Source organism: Myotis brandtii, unplaced genomic scaffold (assembly GCF_000412655.1).
Source record: "Myotis brandtii unplaced genomic scaffold, ASM41265v1 scaffold548, whole genome shotgun sequence".
Lineage (NCBI taxonomy): Eukaryota > Metazoa > Chordata > Mammalia > Chiroptera > Vespertilionidae > Myotis > Myotis brandtii.
This window is the reverse complement of record NW_005370031.1, coordinates 1,662,626-1,674,736: the sequence shown is the minus strand read 5'-3', so window position 1 is coordinate 1,674,736 and position 12,111 is coordinate 1,662,626. Positions and strand designations below refer to the sequence as shown.

Below are 12,111 nucleotides of genomic sequence, written 5' to 3'. Positions count from 1 at the left end.
GTTCATGAACATTTACTGGGGATGTTTGAAAGGGGGGGGGGGGGGGGCCAGAATAGCTCTTTATATTTGGGACTATCTGGAGCATTTCTGGACCTCTTTCTACTTCATTTTAGTACTAGCTCCGCACAACCATTGATTTGGTAATCTAAAATGTTCTCCTGGAATGAACGATACCAACCCCCTTAACAAATCACTGATCCAAACAACTAATGTCAGCAAGAGATCTCATTGAGACTTCTTAAGCTTATTCTTCATATATATTTTTAAAATAGCCTAGAATGCCCTGGCTGGTCTTTCTCAGTGGTTAGAGCATTAGCCCAAGCACCGGAGAATCACAGGTTTGATTCCTGGTCAATGGCACGTATCTATGTTGCAGGTTTGATCCCTGGCCCCAGTTGAGCATGTAGGAAGCAACCAATCAATGTTTCTCTCTCACATCGATGTTCCTCTCTCTCTATCCTTCCCTCCTTCCCACTTTTCCATTCTCTCTAAAAATCAGTGGAAATATATCCTCAGGTGAGGATTAACAAAAAATAATTTAGAATTATGTGAATGAGTAATTTTTAGCTTGAGAGAAAACTTGAATTGACTGAAAAGAGACAAATATAGATTATCATAGAACCATTCTGCTTCAAGTGAAGTAAATTGTTGTACATCAGTGGGTATTTGCATTTCTTTAATTCTGCCTCTGAAATCCATACCCTACTCAACAACATGTAAAAGCATGCAGTACCCCTCTGAAAGATGATATTCTCAGTGGGGTATGCTAAATCAATTTATTTCTGGGATGTGAAATCATTTTTAACGTGTATCAGCCTGAGGCCATAAAACAGAGTTCTCAATGACTTGTTTGCTTGAAAAACAAAATGGTTAATTTTTCTTTTTTTAGTTAGTTGCCATCATTTTAAAATTGTTATATTTCAAAAGAAAAGTCTGACATTTTTAAAACTAAAACTGTGGCCTGCTGGACCCACAGCCACTGCTATTAATTGATGGACTACATAGTCTCCAGTTCACCATAGTTTTTTTAAATTTTATTTTATTACTAGTGGCTCAGTGCATGAAATTTGTGCATGCGGGGGGGTGTCCCTCAGCCTGGCCTGCACCCTCTCCAATCTGGGACCCCCCTTGGGGGATGTCCGACTGCCGGTTTAGGCCTGATCCCTGAACTGACAGTCAGACATCCCTCTCACAATCTGGGACCACTGGCTCCTAACCGCTCGCCTGCCTGCCTGCCTGCCTAATTGCCCCTAACCACTTCTGCCTGCCAGCCTGATTGCCCCCTAACTGCTTCCCTGCCGGCCTGATTGATGCCTATCTGCTCCCCTGCCAGCCTGATAGCCCCCAACTGCCCTCCCCTGCTGGTCTGATCGCCCCCAAGGCTTTTATTAGTATAGATATGACCCTTCACAGAAAATTTCACTAATCCTGCTTTACAATAAGGATGTGGTGATTGAATCATTGGGGCCAGACACCATGATTTCCTTTCTTTGAATAGTAGAGGGAATAATTATCTTGTCTTTAAGTTGCCCTGAACATCAAATGAGATAATGACTTAGAAAAGTATAAAATCACCATATAAAGACAACTGTCTTCTTCATGTAATGAAAAGACAATAAAGTGGTAAAATGAAAAGCACTATTTGTATTCTCCCCCTGCCGTCCTTTACAGCCTTTATTTAAACTTTGAAATTTATAAAAATTTCACTATTTTCATTTCTTTACATTCAATATTATTTTGTATTAGTTTCAGGTTTCATATTAATTACAGAATAATGGTTAGATAATCCTATACTTTACAAAGTATTCCCCGATATTTCCAGTACCCACCTGGCATCATACCATCATTACAACACTATTGACTATATTCCCTATTTAAGTGACAATAGGTTTACAGGTTTCTTCCTATCTTTCTTTTGTGTTGCTCGCTCTTCCTTTTCTTTCTCACTTCTTCCCTCATTTTCTTTTCTTTTCTTTCTTTCTTTTTTTTTTTTTTAAGAGAAGTAAGCCTTTATTTCCTTGTTTCTCAAATAGAGCTGGCTGAGCTGGTTGCTTTTGGTAATTAATCAAAGAGACCAAATCCCGTATCCTTGTCCAACTCCTCCGACTCTTCCTTTGCTTCACCCTTGGCTGGGGCTGCAGCAGCAGCAGGAGCAGCAGTGGTGGCCATGGCTCCTGCTACAGGGGTAGCAGCCACAAAAGCAGATGGATCAGCCAAGAAGGCCTTGACCTTTTCAACAAGTGAAAAGGTGTAATTAATTTCCACAGACAACTTGCTTGTACACATTGATGATAGAATGGGGTACTGACACAACAGTTGGGAAACCAATCTGAAGGCATACGCTGGCAACATTGTGGACACCCTCTAGGAAGCAGGAATGCAGAGATTCCTCTGTGATGTCAAACACTTCCGGGTTGTAGATGCTGCCATTGTCAAACACCTGCTGGATGATCAGCCCAAAGGAGAAGGGGGAGATGTTCAGCATGTTCAGCAGTGTGGCTTCGCTGGCTCCCATTTTGTCTCCAGTCTTAATCAGCTGTGCATCACTCGGGATTTCAGTGGTGCCCCTGGAGATTTTAGTGGTGATGCCTAAAGCCTGGAAGAAGGAGGTCTTCTATGGCCCCAGACCAGTGTTCTGGGCTGGCACTGGCACAGTGACTTCACACGGGGCAATGGCACCAGCACGGGCAGCAGCTGGCACCTTATTGGCCAGCAGCAGGACCCTTATCTCAGCAGTGAGGCCCTCCTTGGTGAACACAAAGCCCACATTCCCCCAGATATGGGCAGCAGTTTCTCCAGAGCTGGGTTGTTTTCCAGATGTCCTCGAATGGCCTTGCACATCATGGTGTTCTTGCCCACCAGCACCATAGCCTTGCCGTGGAGGGACATGCAGATCTGCTTGGAGCCCACATTGGCTGCTCCCACAATGAAGCATTTTGGATAATCATCCAGAAGTTGGATGATCTTAAGGAAGTAGTTGGACTTCCAGGTCACCCTGTCTTCCCTGGGCATCACGGCAGAGCGTCAGGGATTGCCACGCAGGGTTTAAAGACGATGTCACTCCCATGAGGATGCCTGGCGAGAGGAAGCCCTCATTTTCTTTATATAGTATCTCAATTGGCCCTCAAAGGTCAGCGAAGGCACTGGGACACTCTTAACCCATTTTACAGACCAGGAAACTGAGGCCAATTCCAGTTGGCTGCGGAACTTGACTGAGCGCACAGGGAACCTTCACAGCCTTGCTCTCCGCCCTTCCTAAGGGGCAGCCAGGGGACAAACAGAACAAACCTCCCCGCCAGGCTTCCGAGCCTCATTCTCAAGCACCTGTTCATCGCAGACACTCCACATTCTTTCCTCTCCCCCGCCCCCCGCCCTCATTCTTTACTGCCCCGCCTTCTCTGGAGCAGGTGGTAGGCTTGCACTCACCCACCACGCAGGTGTGCGCCGCCATGGGGCAGGGCAGGCGCAGGCTTGCTTTTGGGCCAAGGCTGGAGCAGGAGTTGCTTCCTGTCAAGTGCACAGGCCTCCGGGGCGAGGTTGGGTTTGCGCCGGGGGTTTTTCCTAACCGCAGTAGTAGGGTAACCGGCAGTGTGGAGCCCCTCCACTGTGGTGGCGCTGCCCCTTAACCCCCCCACCCCAGGGCTGCGGGTCCTCCCGACTTCCTTCCACCTTGTTCCCCGCCGGGCCAACACGCATCCTGGGGCCACTGCAGAACCTCACTCTCCGCCTGCGAGGCAGATCCCCGCCAGCCGGCCCCCTCTGGTACACCCCGCCTCGGCGCTGCTCTGCACCCCTTGGGCCGCCCACCTCCTGGCCGGCAGCTTCACCAAAGCCGTGGTGCTTGCCCGGGAGCTGCCGCTCAGGTGGCCCCGCAATCAGACCTCGCGCCTCTGCTAGGTCTCCACCCTCACCTGGGTCACCTCCTTTCTTCCACATTCGCCCTTCATCCATCCCTCTCCTGCAGTGCTTGCGCTCCAGGCCCGAAAGAAAAGGACCAAGGCCAAGAAGGACAAAGCCCAAAAAGTGAGTCTTGAACCCCCACATCCCATTCTCTGGATTTCCTCCCGCACCTCCTCTCTGTGTCACGTCTTGAACGGGCACGAGGTTCCGGCACCCTGCGACCCAGCCACATGGCCTCTGGGCGACCTGGTAGAGTTGATCTCCGAAACTGTGGATCTGTGCCCAGAGGCCCAGCCTGGGTCTCAGCAACCCCACGCCTAATGGAGTTGGCTTTGGAGGAGGACCAGAGCCAGTCCGCCACTAGCTCCCCAACTCCAGAGGAGGCACCACAGGCTCCTGTCCCTGGGCCGCTGTGGCCCCGCCCCCACCCCAAGGCCTGCTAAGTGGTCTTGACCATTACGGAGTCCCTGTTAATTAGCATATTATTCTATTATATAGATAGATTATTTCCTATTAACCTTCCAACATGGCTGAACTCAAGCATTTATTCAACTGCTTTCAAACCTTTGAGAAAGTAGCCTTGGGGATAAATGGATCTCCAACTAACTTAAAGGGATTGTTGATGCTTTTCTCACAGAATGTGGATTTTTTTTTCTTTCTGTTTAACATAAACAATACAGTTCTTTACAAGATACTTTAAAAATAGAGTAAACAAAGAAAAAAAGTATGAAAGTCACCCTAAGAAAGCAATTGTTAGCATTTTTTGTGTTTGGGCAACCAATTTAACAAAAGAGCTTTTTTTCCCATTATTTTGTATTTAAATTTCAGTAGGATCTTAATTGTGGAAAGACAGAAAAATACAGAGTCAAAATCAAACATTCTTGTATCTTTCACTGTGTTAGTTTAGTCAGGGTTCTCCAAAGAAACAGAACAAATAGAACATGTAGATATGGATATATAGATATATAGGTATATAGATATAGATAGATAGATATAGATGATATAGATATATATAGATTACATGTAGATATAGATACAGATAATAGATATAGATATAGATATAGATATAGAAAAGGGATATGGATATCTCTATAGATTCAGATAGGTAGATACCATCTGTCTGTCTGTCTGCCTATCTGTCTGTCTAGAGAGATTTTAAAGAATTGGCTCAAGCAATTCTGAAGGCTGGAAAGTGCAAAATATGCAAGTTGGGCCAGCAAGTTAGAGATCCCAGGAGTTTCTAATGCAGTTAAAGTCTGAAGTCACCTATTGGGCAGAATTCTCTCTTCTTAGGGGGAGGGCAGTCTTTTTCTATTAAGCCCTTCAACTAAGTGGACGAGGCCCACCCACATTATGGAGGGTATTCTGCTTTAGTCAAAGTCCTCTGGTTTTGGTGTTACTTTCATATAAAAAAATACCCTCATAGAAACATTTATTAAAATGTTTGATCAAATATCTAGGTAACGTGGCATAGTCAAGTTGATACAAAATTTACCATCATACCCTCCCAAGATTAATAAAGGCCATGTGAAATATTCCAGTCTGTATATGTGAAAGTGCTATGAGACAATTCTTATTTTTAATAGTATCTTGGGTGAGAAGATAGTGAGTGGGAAGGTGATACTATACTTGATGTGTGAGGTATAGATAAGAACTTGGCAGAAACCAGGAAGTTGAGAGGTTTTAATTGATGAGGGAATTACAGAATGATAGGGGTCAAAATAAGAAAAATGTACTAGGTATGAAAGTATCTATTTATATAAAAACCCTGGGTGTAACACCCATCACGACCAAGGCTCAACCAACCAGAAGGAAGTCAGTCCTGCAGGGGTCGTCTTGGCAAAGGCTGCGCCCTCCCCGAGCTGTTTCCCACGAGGGCGAAGTTTGAGGCAGGAACCCGCCCTCAGAGTATGGACGCACTGAGTCCTGAGTCATCTTGGCAATGGCTGCACCCTCCCGAGATGTAGAAGCAAGGGGCAGTTAATGGTTTTGCAGTCCATAGCATATTGTAAAATGGATTTTCCCACAAAAGACAATAAGGCATGGAAGTATTTGAAGTTCTCTTTTATTTATACTAATATTATATGAGGAATCAGATATATAGTAAATACATCTGAGGATTACTTTAAGAAAAGATTTTCTTCCCCAAGGGAGAGTCAGTAAAGATCCACTAATTCTTATAATATGTAACATGATAATTACTTTGACCAAATATTTTATATTTCTTTCAAAAGTTATCCCTCAGAGTTTAGGACTTAATCTAGCACTCAAAAAGTCAATAGAGTATAAAAGTGGGAATTATTAAGTTTTACTATTTTAAAACTAGAGTTTGGAGATTTGGGAGCATGAGTGTGCCTCTTAATCTAAGGATCCATATATTCCTGCAAAAAAATATGCCCTCAGTTAATTTGAGGTCATAGTCAGAGAGTTTCAAGAATTTGAGGCTCACACCCAGCCAGCATGGCTCAGTGGTTGAGCATCGACCTATGAACCAGGAGATCATAGTTCAATTCCCCGTCAGGGCACATGCCCAGGTTGCGGGCTTGATCTCCAGTGTGGGGCATGCAGGAGGCAGCCAATCAATGATATGCTCTCATCATTAATGTCTCTCTCTCTCCCTTCCTCTCTGAAATCAACAAAAATAAATTTTAAAAAAAGAGTTGAGGCTCACAATGAGGTAGAAGGCACATCAAGATTAGTATATTGACAGGATCTCAATCATCCAGGGATCAGAGTCCACTACCTGATGGACTATCCAGGATGTGCAGGTCTGGCTAAGAAATGACCAGTGAAGCTGGATGTTAGATTTGATGAGGATGAGAGCCGGGGGCGAATTATGTTAACGAAATATCATCAGACCCTGCCTTTCTCATGTTGCTCGGAGAAGCCAAGCCAAATTCTAGGATATAACAGGGTTTCAAACCATATCTATGGCTTAGTAATCACCCAAAGCCAGATTTTTAATAAAGTGAATATAGGAAATTTCATTGCCAATATTATATCCATGTCTTCTAAAATGCTGATACATGTCCAGTGCTTCAGAAATAAACAAATTGGCTCTTGGCATTCAATGAGTCCATGTATAATTTAATAAGGATTAAAGCATGCTAAATTGGTTTCATAAAAACAGTGGATTGGGATATATATTTTATGACATATTTGAGAATTGCAAAGATAATATCCCTTTACCTCCAATTATTTCCTTAAAACAAAAAATCATATTATATCACCATAGTATAATTATTTAAATCAAGAAATTGTGATATAATACTATTGGCTAATCCACAGATCCGATTCAAATTTTGCCAATTGTTCCAATAATGTCTTTTTTAGAAAGAAAAAAAAAACATTCTTCCGGGTCCATTATCCAATCCAGAAGCCACATTGCATTAAATTGTTATATTTCTTTTTTTAAAAAATATATTCCATTGATTTTTTACAGAGAGGAAGGGAGAGGGATAGAGAGTCAGAAACATCGATGAGAAACATTGATCAGCTGCCTCCTGCACACCCCCCACTGGGGATGTGCCCGCAACCAAGGTACATGCCCTTGACCGGAATCGAACCTGGGACCCTTCAGTCCGCAGGCTGATGCTCTATCCACTGAGCCAAACTGGTTAGGGCATAAATTGTTATATTTCTTTAGTCTTCCTTAATCTGAAACATTTCCTCAGATTCCTTTGCCTTTCATGATTGACATTTTGGGAGAGTACTGGGCTGTTATTTTGTAGACTGTTCCTCAATTTAAGTTAGTCTGCTGTTTCCTTATGATTAGTTTTAGCTTATGCAGTTTTGACTGGAACACCACAGAAGTGATTTGTATGATACACACTTTATAAGAAGCAATTACTAGTAGACTATTGTTTGGGGTTTTCAGGAAATGTTGCCAAATGATGGCCCCCTCCTTGTTTTTGAAAATGTAAAATAAAGATAAATAATATTGTGGAAATGTATTTCTACAATTTAGTTGCCTTGTAGTTCTCTAAGTAGTTGGGGTTTTTCTCCCTTTAAATATGAGAGGCTTTTACTGTGCAGCTATATTTAACAGCACTGAGTTTTCTATCGAAAGAGGTATTGTGTTAGTCACACATTGAGAAAATTTAGGTCTACATAACACAATATGATACTCAAGTGAGTGCATGTTGTTAAAATTCTTAATGTGTTTCACATTCTTAAGAGAGTTACTCAATACCAATGAAAAGTATAATAAAGATTAAAGAATTGAAAGGATTTATGTTCCTGTGTTAAGATGAAGGATAAAATGATCATAGTATTTCTATGCAAAAGGCATTTTAAGCACCTCTTTTATTTTGCAAAAGCAGTAGAGTGCAGGAATTAAACATAAATGGCTTTGGAGTCATATTGCCTGGGGAGAAATCTCAGATCTGTGGTATCCTACCTGGGAGACTCTATCTCACTAATCTCAGTTTGCCCATCCATAAAGAGGATGATAATAGTACTAAATTAATTGGATTATAGAGGATTAAATGGAATAGTGTAAGTAAATTCCTTGCAATGGTTTATGCTGTACAGTCATCACATACAGCTATGATGGAATAAATGAATAATTTCAAATCCAGGCTTCTCCACTTTTGTGACCTTGGCCAAGTAGTTTAATCTCTCTAAATTTCAAACTCCAATTTTGCAATGGAAATAATAATAGTACCTACCTCATAGGATCATATGTGGAATAGTAGTTGTTTAATATATTATTATTATATTCTTATTGAAAGGAGTTTTTAGGGGTGAAGTAGGCAGATTTAGGAAATTTTAGAAATTAAGGGGTCCAGAAAAAGCACTCCATGGAAAAAGCACAGGGCTACAGAGCTGCAAAAGGTACATTTCCATAAGATGAGCTGGGAGTGGCAGAAGTTACATTTCCATAAGATAAGGGAGCTGGGAGTAGCAAAAGGTACACATTTACAGAATAAAGGGAAGGAAGCCCCTTATTGAAAGAGAGAGGAAGAAAAGCCCAGAGGGAATAGGAGAACAATAAGGGAGAAGGAGGGAACTTCATGTGAGACTTGAGCTCAGGAGTTGCTATAGTGACCAAATCAAAGGGGAATAGTGACCAATCAGAGGGGATATTGAGGCACAAAATACTGTAGCCTTTATAAATCCTAGGGAAAAGGGACTCAGTGGGACTCTTTCCCCCTCCCCACGTGGGAGTCTGTGCTTTTTTTCTCAATAAATTTCCACCTTTTGCTATACCATCCTCAGTCCCTGGTTTCATTCTTTGACTCCACTGGACAAGAGCCCAGGAAGCCATCCTGCCTGGGGAACACCGCACATTTCCAGTCCAAATTTCCCATTTCATTATTAATATCTTTATTAATAACATTAATGTAATACTGTTTATCTTGGAAACTTGGTGGAAAACAGTGTTTTGATAACAATTTTTAAATTTTTAAGTGCTATTTGCAATGAAAGAAAATACTGGGACATAAACTTCTAGGGAATATTTGCATCTCTTCCAAAATATAATTCCCGAAAATTTTTCTTTTTAAGTGAATACGAGTATCTTATAGGTATAACTTCAGGTCCATTTCATGGTTTGAATTATGTATAGGTGTGGGAATTGACAATTCATTATTATAGCTACCTATTGATACCAGAGTGTATGCAATTTACTATTTTAAATGTGGTGAAATAAGAATCATAATGCCTTGGAAAAATATCAAAGTTGTGTGTTTATGTATGTGTGTTTGTATGTGTGTGTATGTGTGTGTGTGTCTGTGTGTGTTCTGTTGACCTTAAGTCTTCCAGTAGTTCATCTAACCAGAATTTTACCAGGCTTGGTTAATGTTCCAGAACAGTGACTGCTTACTTCACGTTCTTAAACTGGACACCAGAATGTCCTCAGCCATTGTTAACTGGGGGACACTCTATTCACATATCACATCCAGAGGATGGTGTGATACATTGTTTTTTTCTATCCTATAGAATGATCCAGTTTGTGCAAGTTTCCCTCTCCTCTGCCTCCCACAGTCTGCTTAAATCTTGCCTTTGCCTACACATCAAGGCCAGGCCCCATTATGTCGGAGAATAACTAGGCCTCGGGGTTCTTTAGCATTTTTTGTGTGACATAGATCCTTTTGGCAGCCTGAGGTTGATTTAATATTCATTTATCTCCTTCATTTCAATGCAGGAATAATCTTTCTTATAATATCTACAGAAGTGGAACTCATTACTTTAGAAGACAGATTATTCCATTTTCTGAGCAGCTGAAATTGTTGTGAAAAGTCTATCTTACACAAAAGATAGGTCAATGACCATGTTATGAATTAGGTTTCAAACTTGGGCAAATCTTTTTCAGTTTTTTTTTTTTAAAGCTAGGAATATTTTCCTTAAATAATTCAAAGGGTAGTTTTAATAATAAAATGATAAATGATAAAATAAAAAAATGATACAATGAAAGTAAATAATGCAATGATAAAATGTTCCTCAAATTAATAAAATATTAAACACCCTAAATTAAAAAATATTTAGAATGATTCATAAATAATTGATTTTTCCCAGTTGTACATTTTTTCTTTTTTCTATTTACTATTAGCAAATGTTTTATATCATTTATATAATTTGGTCAACATAAAAGGCCTCTGAGATAGGCAGAACAGGGATGATTTTCCATATATATGCCTAAGTGACCATTATGACCGGCCAGTAGCTATGATGTGCACTGACCACCAGGTGGGCAGATGCTCAATGCATGAACTGCCCCTGGTGGTCAGTATGCTCTCACAGCCAACCTCCTGTGGCTGGCCAACCTCCCACAGTCCCTCCTCACAGCCAGCCGGCCAACCTCCTACAGTCCTTCCCCCGCCCCCGCCAGCCAACCTCCTGTGGACCCTCCCCCTGGCTGGCCAGCCAGCCCAGTTTGGGACTGGGCAAGATGGCCCCGAGGGACCCCACCCATGCATGAATTCGTGCACCAGGTCTCTACTATATAAATAAAAAATTGAGCCATGAGATGCTGAGTAACTTACCAGGGCTCCCATAACTGTTACTCCCATAACAAAGACCTGTCGCCCGACTCTTGGACCATTATTCTTCTCAGCATACCACCTCTTGTTCAGTGTGACTTCAAATCTAACAACTGTCAAGTCAATTCCAGAAGTCAATCAGGATATGCATTTCAGTGTTGACAGCAATCAGTTCTCGGCCTAGAAACTGATCTGGACTTGGTTAACTTGAGTTTCACGTTCCCTCAGGAGATGGCTGTGGACATCTTGGTCGTTCTTTAGAATGGACAGAGCACCAGGACATAGGATAACAATTCTTAGATGTGTTAAAAGTTTAAAGAGAAAAATTAAGAATGTAGACAAGGATGGAATTTACCGAAATGTGGAGCTTTAAAACTGTACAATTCCTTAATTAGTCTCCATAGGATTATTTAAAATTCTTTTGTTTATTTGTTTTACCTCATCTGTATTTTTACTTGCTTTAACAGCTGTTAAAATATATTTGAACAATTTATCCTGCCTGGTTGAAGGTGTATGATGATATCTTTTAGCTTCCATCTGTTGCTTAGCATTGAAACAAGATTTCATCTCCCAATGTAGAAATTTAAAAGTGAACATTCTTTTTTAAATGTTTAGTCAGATTTTCAAGGAAGAATATTTTTTGGACCCACCAACAAAACAGCCATTGAGTTGTGAGATCTTTATTTTATTAGATAATTCATGAACTTGTATAAAATACCTGGTTACTGATACTGAAATAAGATCCTAAAATTCCAGTTTTATAAGAAACTTGATGATTGTAATGGCCGTATTTTACATCATTCATGAATACCATCAAAAGCATTACCCATGAGTTGTCAGTTTGACAATTTTCAGTGATGAAAAACTTACTAAAATCTAGACTTCTTATAATGTTCAAGAATTAAGAATCACTGAGTCCTCATCCCTTATCACATATCTGAGGAAAATAAAGAAAAAAGATGCATATGACCAGATACAGAAGAATGAAACAGATTAACTTATCTCTGAGGGAAGCGGGGGTCAGGAAGTGTTTAACCAAAGAACTTATGTGCACATATGCATAGCCCATGGACATGGACAACAGTGCAGTGAAGGCCTGGGGGTGCAGTGGGCCCTGGGAGGAGGGGGGCAAAGAGGGGAGAAATGGGGGACATGTGGAATACTTTCAATAATAAAAATGAATTTAAAAAGAATATTCTTAGTTTTGTAGTTTTGAAATCTACTTTTT

General features: G+C 41.1%; 1 pseudogene; it reads right to left on the bottom strand.

The window, feature by feature from the left end:
- Positions 1-2,046: 2,046 nt before the first annotated feature.
- Positions 2,047-3,027, bottom strand: LOC102261122 (annotated as a pseudogene).
- Between the last annotated feature and the right edge of the window lie 9,084 nt (positions 3,028-12,111).